This window comes from Ziziphus jujuba, chromosome 5 (genome assembly GCF_031755915.1).
Source record: "Ziziphus jujuba cultivar Dongzao chromosome 5, ASM3175591v1".
Classification (NCBI taxonomy): domain Eukaryota; kingdom Viridiplantae; phylum Streptophyta; class Magnoliopsida; order Rosales; family Rhamnaceae; genus Ziziphus; species Ziziphus jujuba.
The window spans coordinates 275,771-286,730 of NC_083383.1; the positions used below are offsets into that span (position 1 = coordinate 275,771).

Below are 10,960 nucleotides of genomic sequence, written 5' to 3' on the forward strand. Positions count from 1 at the left end.
GGAACGTAGAACCAAAAGAAAAGGGTTTTTGGATGAAAAAAAAAAAAAACAATTGCATGTATCCTTTTTTGTTTTAAACAAACAACATTTCTTTTTTTTCTTTTTCTTTTAACTTTGCCCTTTGTGTTAATTGAAAAAATAGTTAAAAAAAATGATTCAACCCCAAAGCCATTTGAATGTAGCGGATAACAGTAGAGCTCGAGAATTAATGTGTATTCGTATCATAGGAGCTAGTAATCAATGATATGCTCATATTGGTGACGTATTGTTGCTATAGTCAAGGAATCAATACCAAACACACCTCTAGAATGATCAAATGTGATTAGAGCTATAATTGTACATACTTGTAAAGAATGCAAACGTGAGAACGGTATCATCATATGATATGATGAAAATGCTGTGGGTGTTATTGAACAAGAAGGAAATCCAAAAGGAACTTGAATTTTTGGCGCAATTGCCTGGGAATTAAGACAGTTAAATTTCACTAAAATAGTTTCATTAGCATCCGAAGTATTATAAGAAGAGATCATAACATAATTAATATAATTAATTATAACATAATTAATGTAATTACTATAGTTATAATATTTAACTAAGTATTTAACTGAAATTGATTAAGATTATTTAGTAAATTGAGATTTATTATTAGTAGTAGATTGGTTGTGTCTCACGTATATGCCTTTAAGAATCCATAATTAAAAAAATAAAGAAAAATAGAAAAGAGCATGTTGATTATATCAAAATTCAAGTACAACAATAATCTAAGTTTATCATGAATAAAGACACTATTGCTGACATAACAACTCGATACGAAATGCTGACATGAATAAAAAAATAACAGTTTGAATACCGTCTACTAACATTATTGAAAACATTATTAAAATCTTTTTACATGAAGGTTTTATTGAAAACATGCAGAAACATCAAGAAAACAACAAAGATTTTTTGGTTTTAACCCTACGACAAAGAAGGAATAGGAAAGGACCATATAAAGCTGTTTTAAATTTAAAACGGATTAGTCGACCCGGTCTACGAATATATTCTAACTATCAACGAATTCCTAGAATTTTAGGCTGAATGGGGATTGTAATTCTTTCTACTTCTCAAGGTATAATTACAGCAAAGAGGCTTGATGAGAAGAAATTGGTGAAGAACTTTTGTGTTATATATGGTAATCCTTATGATATGTGAATTATATGCGGAATTTTCATATTTGTGAAAAAAAGCAAAAAAAAAAAAAAAAAAAAAAAAGAGAGGGCAATTTTCTAATATCACCCCTCCCGTATTAGTTGATACCTCAAGGAGTTTGACCTAAAATGAAAGAAAAAAAAAGGATTCATGAAAATGTGATTCTAGATTATGTTTCAGAAACAATTATAAGTAGTTTTTTTATACGTATACGATGAGAAAATTGAAGTAAAAGTGAAGCAAGTCGTTATGATTCAACCAGCGGATGTATAGTTTATAGACTCCAAGAAAAGATTCCAATGATTAGATGGTTTTTTTCAATTTCAACATTCATTTGTGGGGTATACAATTTGAAGTTAAAAATTTCAAGCAACTTATTTTCTTCCAATAAAGAAAGTTAAAATTAAGTTAAGGAATGATAATATGACAATAAGAGCCTCTACGCATAAAATTTGTGAAAAATGTCGATTGATCCATAGGCGGGGATGAATTATAGTAATTTGTTCCAACCAGAGACATAAAAAAAGACATGGTGATACGAATCTAGGACGACCTGCTCATAAACCCGTATTATATTAGCCCGGATCTTAATTAAGTTCAAGTTCTAATGGAATTGACCTCAACCCCTAACCAACCTGTGGTTAGAAACCTTGGTATAATATAGATGCCACAATAGGGGATGGAAAACCTATTGATAAGTCAAGCTAAAACAACCAATTCTCTAATGGTGTTTTAGGTGTTCTCAAAGAACAAAGAGATAATTAATCTCACAAGTATTTTCTTTATCAAATCAAAGTTTTATTCTTATTGATAACTAAGCCTTTAAATAGGCTACAAAGCCATGAAATAAAACCATAGAACATAAAGAAAACCGGCCACCACACATAAAGAAACCTAGTTGGCCGAAACTATACTTCCTTTCCTAATCTAAGTTTGATTAATTAATTCCTTTATATTAAATTAGGAATTAATTAATTTACAATGGAAAGAATAAAATAAAAACCTTCCTAAAGTTATTTTTCCAGAAAATAAATAAATAAAAGCCAAAAAGTAATAGTAGTTTCCTAAAACAAAAAGTAAAAACAAATTAGGAAACTAAAAATGCTAGCCTTTTGATCAAGTTGACTTTGATCAATCTTTGACCTCTTTGAGCTTAAAATCAGCTTCTAGATGCTTTTTAGGATGCCAAATAAGCTGAATATGAAGTCCCACATGTTGCCCATGCTTGAAAAAATAAGAAAAGGCTAATACAGTAAAATACAGTGAAGCCAGCAAGCAATACAGTAAATTCGGCCAAATTGTTGATGCTGTCCGTACAAGCCCTTTTTGATTGAATTTAAGGCTGATTTAACTTGATTCCATGACCTCTTAGGCATATTTATTGAACCCATAAATCATTGGAACCATTTCATGCTTCCCGGACTCCAAAAATGTACCAAAACCATCACCCGGGTCCGTATCGGCTTCCACCACTTGGATGCTTAGAATAGGCTTTGTATCTTCAAGTATGGACAAGATTTGTTTAGATTGATTATCCCCCTGTATAAATACTCCTAGGTTGTCCGTAAGTCTCTTAATTTGAGCTCTTGTGATTGGCCTAATCTTCATCCGTGTCGAGTCAGCACCCCAGTGGGATATCGGTTGAGCGGGCTCGGGTGGAATCACATCATTCCCCTCCTCTTGAAAAGGATTTGTCCTCAAATCAAGATCATCACCTGCATCAAAAGGAGTTAAATCAGCAATATTAAATGCAGCACTAACACTATACTAACCTATTAAATTAAGTTTGTAGGTATTCTCGTTAATTTGCTCCAAAACTTGAAAAAGTCCATCCATAGGCGGCATGAGCTTTGACTTTCTTTGTTTAGGAAACCTTTCCTTTTGTAAGTGCAACCAAACCAATTCTCCTGGGTCAAATACTATTACAACAAAATCTAGAAATACATGCTCATTATGGTAAAAATTACACTTTTTAAAGTTAGCAAACAATATTGCCCAAATTTTCAAATTGCCACTAAGTAAAGCTCTCAACAATGCAGATAAAGTTCTATGCAATAAAGACATCTTTAAATAAGTATCTTTCAAATTCATGGTCAGCAATGATTTCTTATTCATAATTACTTTATTAACATCACCAAAGCTAAGATAAAAATTTATATTTTTCCTTTCTTGTCTTCCTTTTCCTTTCTCACTCATAGCCATCTCACCTTCCTCGCTTTCGGCTGTTGCACCAAATTTCTCACTCTTGGTTTTGTTAAAATTTTTCCACACAACCTGAGTATTAGAAGACTTACCTTGGACAGCAAGCTCACCTTTTCCCTCTTGATTGGATGGTAGTCCACTTGGAATTTCATTTGGGAAAACATCTCCGAATTCCTTCAAAAGAGAAATCATTGAACTTGGCAATTCAAGTTCTTCAAAGTTAGTTTGATCATTAAAATAATTTTCTTTATAAATCATGACCAGAAAAGGTTTCTTACTCTCAATAACCTTATTAATATTCCCTAAACTCAAATAAAAGTTTCTACTTAACCTTTCTTTTCTTTCTTTTTCTTTTTTCCCTTTGGATTGGCGCAAACCTTCGATTTTCTCTTCCTTCTCCAAGCTCTCGGGTTTGCCACTTTCTTTCCCCTCTCTTTCGACTTTTCCTTGATCTTTCCACTCAATATGAGTCTTAGAAACCTTACCTTGATTAGCAACCTCATTCTTACCTTCTTGAAAGGATGGTGAAGCCGTGGTGCCATACTTGCTTTTTCCTTGAGCTTTTCGGCTTCTCTCCTTTGTTGCATTTGTAATTGGTCTTTGTAAACCTCTTTAGGAGATAATGGTTCCAGCTTGACCTTCTTCCTTTTAAACCTGAAAACAATACCTTTTTCTCGACCAAAATGAGTAGCATCTTTATCAAATTGCCATGGTCTACCTAATAGTATATGTCCAGCAATCATGGGTACAATATCACATAAAACTACATCCTCATATCTACCTATATTAAATTTTACTTTGGCTTATTTATTCACTTTTATTTCACCACTATCATTAAGCCATTGTAATCTATAAGGTTCTACATGTTTAATAGTTATTAAGCCTAATTTATCTACTACAATGTTACTAATTACATTTGTACAACTTCCACTATCAATAATCATACTACAAATCTTACCTTGAATTTCACATCGGGTGTGGAAGATGTTCTCTCTTTGAATTTCATCCTCATCTTTGTATGCACCAAGTACTCTCCTAGAAATCAAGTTTAATTCAGCATTGGATGCTTGCAAGGTTTCGGGTTCATCCTCCAAGTCCTCCTCCTCTTGCTTGGCTTCATCCACACTTTCTTCACTTTCCGATTCTAGCTCGTCATTGCCCTTTAACACCATGATTCTTCTATTCGGGCATTGGCTAGCAATGTGTCCTCCTCCCTAGCACTTAAAACACACAACATCATGAGTTCTAGAAGGTTTAGTATCTAATTTTACCTCATTCTTTGGTGCTTGGACAGATTTGGTTCTAGTCTCCTTCCTTGTTCAGTTTGAACTTTCTTATTTGACTTTCAGCTTTAGCTTGCTTTCATAGATGGGATTGTTCCTGCAGCCACTTGAATTGGACCTTCCACTGTTGGAAACACCTCCAAACCATGATCTTACACCCCTCCTCTTGAATTGATGCTCTAATTTAATAGCCACATGCAACATCTCCTCCAATTCCACATATTGTTGCAATTCTAGTTAATTGGCTATTTCACGATTCAAACCACCAAGAAACCTTGCCATGGTTGCTTCCCTATCTTCATTCAAGTTCAATCTCATCATAAGTATCTCCATCTCCTTGTAATAATCCTCTACGGATCCATGTCCTTGAGATAAAGATTGAAGTCTTTGATGCAGCAACCTATGATAGTGTGATGGTACGAATCGCTTCCGTATGGCTCCTTTCATTTGTCGCCATGTAGTAATCAAGTCATCACCAACTTTCCTTTGGGTGTTTTGCTCATTGGTCCACCATTGGAGTGCATAATGGCCAAACTCCATTGCTGCCAATTTCACCTTCTTAGCCTCCGAATAATTATGGCGGTCAAATATCATCTCCATTTTTTCTTCCCACTCCAAATATGCTTCGGGGTCACTTTTTCCCATGAATGGTGGGATGTTGATCTTGATATTGCTAAGATTGTCATCTGTTTCTTCCCTCCTATATCTTCCATGGCCAGCTCTATCTTGAACATCAAAAGTTTCATCCATACCTTCCTCAAAGTCTCCACCGAATGGCTCCTCATCAAATTCCTCTCTTGGTCTCTCGCGACGTCCTTGTCCTTGGCCTCGTCCTCCATGGAATTCTTGCCTATTTCTTGTATTTGGAATTCCTTATGAGGCTTCTAGTCTTCCCACTCTTTGATTCACATGCTCAACTTGAGCACTAACCCGCCGTATTGATTCCAAAACAGCTCTCATGTCCACTTGGTCTCCGCTCCTGGTTGCTCAGGCATTTCCATGGAATGCTACAGACTCTTCCTCATTGATCCTCAAGGGTGGATCTCCTCTTCTAGAATCTACAATGCTAGTAAAATACTGCAAAAAAATAAAAATAAAATAGGACCTTACCAATTTCACTCCCTTACGTGTTTCACTCAAATAAGGTCTCGACACTCGTCTTTGCACACTAGTTTCGGCTTTTACCCTCTTTTAAGCTCACACACTCTTGCCTTTTTCCACTCAATGAATTATCTCAAAGTTCTAATTAAAATACCCAAAAAACAGCAATTAGATCACTAAAACAGCAATTATAGTAATTTGTTCCAACCAGAGACATAAAAAAAGACAAGGTGATACGAACCTAGGACGACCTGCTCCTAAACCCGTATTATATTAGCCCAGATCTTAATTAAGTTCAAGTTCTAATGGAATTGACCTCAACCCCTAACCAACCTGTGGTTAGAAACCTTGGTATAATGTAGATGCCACAATAGGGGATGGAAAACCTATTGATAAATCAAGCTAAAACAACCAATTCTCTAATGGTGTTTTAGGCGTTCTCAAAGAACAAAGAGATAATTAATCTCACAAGTATTTTCTTTATCAAATCAAAGTTTTATTCTTATTGATAACTAAGCCTTTAAATAGGCTACAAAGCCATGAAATAAAACCCTAGAACATAAAGAAAACCGGCCACCACACATAAAGAAACCTAGTTGGCCGAAACTATACTTCCTTTCCTAATCTAAGTTTGATTAATTAATTCCTTTATATTAAATTAGGAATTAATTAATTTACAATGGAAAGAATAAAATAAAAACCTTCCTAAAGTTATTTTTCCAGAAAATAAATAAATAAAAGCCAAAAAGTAATAGTAGTTTCCTAAAACAAAAAGTAAAAACAAATTAGGAAACTAAAAATGCTAGCCTTTTGATCTAGTTGACTTTGATAAATCTTTGACCTCTTTGAGCTTCAAATCAGCCTCTAGATGCTTTTTAGGATGCCAAATAATCTGAATATGAAGTCCCACACGTTGCCCATGCTTGAAAAAATAAGAAAAGGCTAATACAGTAAAATACAGTAAAGCCAGCAAACAATACAGTAAATTCGGCCAAATTGTTGATGCTGTCCGTACAAGCCCTTTTTGATTGCATTTGAGGCTGATTTAACTTGATTCCATGACCTATTAGGCATATTTATTGAACCCATAAAGCATTGGAACCATTTCATTCTTCCCAGACTCCAACAATGTACCAAAACAATCACCCAGGTCCGTATCGGCTTCCACCACTTGGATGCTTAGAATAGGCTTTGTATCTTCAAGTATGGACAAGCTCTGTTGAGATTGATTACCCCCTTGTATAAATACTCCCAGGTTGTCCTTAAATCTCTTAATTTGAGCTCTTGTGATTGGCCTAGTCTTCATCCGTGTCGAGTCAGCACCCCAGCGGGTTATCGGTTGAGCGGGCTAGGGCGGAATCACATCAGAATTGGGTCCATGAATCTAAGAAATCATGAGAATTCTTGATCTCTCTTAATTCAAAAATCTAGTATTTGAATTTATCTCCTTTCATTAAGTCCTCCTAAATTGCATTGATTTATCCTAAAGATTTCATTTGAATTGGACTTTGGTTATTCACCATGAATGAGGATTCCCGCTAAGCATCCATGGCTGAATGGTTAAAGCGCCCAACTCATAATTGGTGAATTCGTAGGTTCAATTCCTACTGAATGCATGCCACTGGGACCCTCCAATAAAATGAGTCTATTGGAATTGGCTTTGTATCAATGGAATCTCATCATCCGTACATAACGAATTGGTGTGGTATATTCATATCATAACATATGAATAGTAAGAATTAGTATTCTTATTGATACTAGAACTCATAAGGAAGAAAGTGGATTTATGGATGGAATCAAATATGCAGTATTTACATACAAAAGTATTCAATTATTGTTGAAAAATCAATATACTGCTAATGTCGAATCAGGATCAACTAGGACAAAAATAAAGTATTGGGTCGAACTCTTCTTTGGTATCAAGGTAATAGCTATGAATAGTCATCAACTCCTAGGAAATGGTAGAAGAATGGGACCTATTATGGGATATACAATGCATTACAGATGTATGATCATTACACTTCAATCGAGTTATTCTATTCCACTTGTTAGAAAGAAAAGAACTTAAATGAAAATACCTAATAGCATGGCGATACATTTATTCTACCTTGAGCACACGCAAAGGAGCCGTAGACAGTCAAGTGAAATCCAATCCATGAAATAATTTGATCTATGGGTAGCATCGTTGTGGTAAAGGTTGTAATGCTAGATGAATCATTACTGTAGGGCATAGAGGGGGAATTCATAAGCATTTATACCGTAAAATCGATTTTCGACAGAATGAAAAAGACATATATGGTAGAATCATAACTCTAGAATACAATCCTAATCGAAATGCGTACATTTGTCTCATACACTATTGGGATGGTGAGAAAAGATATGTTTTACATCCAAGGGGGGCTATAATTGAAGATACCATTATTTTTGGTACAGAAGTTCCTATAAAAATGGGAAATGCCCTACCTTTAAGTGCAGTTTGAACTATTGATTTACGTAATTGGAAGTAACCAATTAGGTTTACAATGAAACCTAGAAATCTATCATTGATCCAATTTGAATACCTCTACAGGATAGACCTCAACAGAAAATTGAAGAGTAACGGTAGCAAGTGATTGAGTTCAGTAGTTCCTCATATAAAATTATTGACTCTAGAGATATACTAATATAAAGAAGACAAAATTGTTACAAGCATCAATAGAATTGGAAGTGCCCCTTGTTTTAAAGAGAGGAGGACAGGTTATTCACATTTCATTTGATGGTCAGAGGCAAATTGAATGCTTAGTGGTAATTCTAAGGATTTCCAGGGGAAAAAATAAAGATGTCTCCTACATTACCCTTAATATGTGGAAGTGTCAACATAATTTCATAGAGTCATTCGGTCTGAATGCTACATGAAGAACATAAGCCCGATGAAGGAACAGGAAGACCTAGGATGTTGAAGTTGCGATTGGATCTATTCATTAAAAATAATCGATTCCTATTTGGAAGAACAGGAAGACCAGGAAGACCTGTCATTTCCTATTTGATCCCTTTGAATTCCATATTTGAAGTTGCAATCGGATCTATTCATTAAAAATAATCGATTCAATACATTTCTCAATGCATTTCTTATGTACCCATAGGTGCTATATTGGATTTGAATCATATTTTTGATCAATCTATATTGATTGACTACCTCCATTATGTTGTTGCTAGCAAATGCCACTAATTTTGGTTTTGGATCTTCCAAATCATTCCCGTAGGAAGCCCGGACCCATTATTTTATGATCTTTCAATAAAAAGATTCATTTTCTTCATAAAAAATAGGGGGTAGAACCAATAAAGATTTCTTTTTCGATTCATCTCTAGAGTTGAATACCTCATTCAAGAATTGTTTTTTATCCAATCTGTAGGAATCAATAGAAAAGGTAAATTCTTTATGATACACCAGATCCAGCTCGATTATTGATAGAATGAATAGATATGCCATTTCTTGAACTTCTGATTCAAAATCGTGTTATAACGTGTATTCCCTCCCTATTCCGGTCATGGAATAGATGAAATAAACCAAAAAATGGATTTTTGTTCAAGATTGAAATCTTATTAGAACTATCCAGTTCATCCTTCGGAACTATATCACATTCCAGATCTAATAAAATAGGATGAATTGAGATGGTATTTCGTAAATACGTAATTATCTTGAATATATTAACTATTTCTTTATTTTTCAATCACTTGGAAAGGACAAAAGAAACATCTTGTTCTTTCTTCAATAATTTCTAATCTCTAGTGGACCTCTCAGTAGGATTCGAACCCAGATGAAGTTTTGACCATCAGTCAGAGAAAAAAGAACTAATGGATCTCCCAGGAAATTCTTCGATTTCTTCTGAAAGTATATTATTATGCATTTGTTTCTCACGTTCCGTGAATATCCAGGACATTGAGGAATATCCAGTAAGGCATTTAGGGAATCGATTTGATTCTATCTCTGTTTGTTTTATTTGAAGAAAAAGAAGGATCCTAAATAATCGATCTTTCTTTTAGTTGTTGTATCTCTCTTTGATTGATCAATATGTGATATTCTAAATTCTCATTAATAATGGAATCAAAATGATTTCTGGATCAATCAAAAGATCCTTTCAATTGGCTAGAATCCGTTGCTTGAACAAAATTGGATCTTATGGAATGATATTGAATATTCGACGATACATTCCGTACCTTGCTAAAAAACTAATCCTTGTTTACCAACCATTCATTGTCTAACCAAATCCAATTCTCTCTCTATATGTTCCTCAAAAAATCTGATTCATGTGGACTCTTCCCCCAAGTAAAGAAGAGATGTTGGCAGAATTGCCACATATGAAATTGAGTACAATTTTGTAAAGAAATAGCCAACTTGTTTCTCGAGAAAAGATGGGAAACATGCTCAATATCATTTGATTGAATAGTTGAACCAACTCCTTGTTGTTTGAAGAAACCCCTTGCTTCAATTGGTATTTTTTCGTGAAAAGCACACATGAGATAATAAATCCAGTCTATCACTAAGATTTCGAATAGCTGTTTCGAATTCAAGTTGAATATGTTTCACCTCTTGATTGGAGAAAGACGATCAAACAATTCCCAATCATGGTCGTTATGGATCGGATCATCCATAGAATATACAAAAACAAACTCCAAATATTTGATATCTTTCTCTTTAAATGAGATCTCAATGCAACGATGGTTTCATTAGATATCTTACAACTAGAATCCCTCTGTTTTCCAACCCAATTCCTCCACCACCGTGAACCCCAGTTAGATTCATGCATGATACACTTTTTAGTTATGGGAGAACCCAAGTACTCTCTTTCATATCCAGGAAACAGTTTTTAGAGACCATTTTTCCTTTTGGAAGATACAGTAGTGAAACAATCAATTTGTTTACATTGGAAGACCTAAAAGATTCTTCTAATGTATCATTTATGGGTCCAATGAAATTCATAGGGACAGGAAGAAGCCCTATCAAATAGAGATTTTTTTCTTTTGACCATCTTTCGATTGTTAATACGATATATAAGGACTGCTACTACAAATAGTAATACACCATTGATCATGAAATATCGATTGTTGTTGAACCCTGTAAATGTGAATTGCGTGAAAATAAGATACTCCAAATTTGGGAGTCCAAGAGTTTTATAAAACATTCTTTATGGAAAAAAAAAAGTGAA

At 34.4% G+C, this 10,960-nt stretch overlaps 1 non-coding gene across 1 annotated transcript; it reads left to right on the top strand.

Annotated features, from left to right (window-relative positions):
• Positions 1 to 7,316: 7,316 nt before the first annotated feature.
• Positions 7,317 to 7,390, top strand: TRNAM-CAU (transfer RNA methionine (anticodon CAU)). Its single transcript has one exon. It is a non-coding gene; the product is annotated as a tRNA-Met (tRNA).
• Positions 7,391 to 10,960: the final 3,570 nt, after the last annotated feature.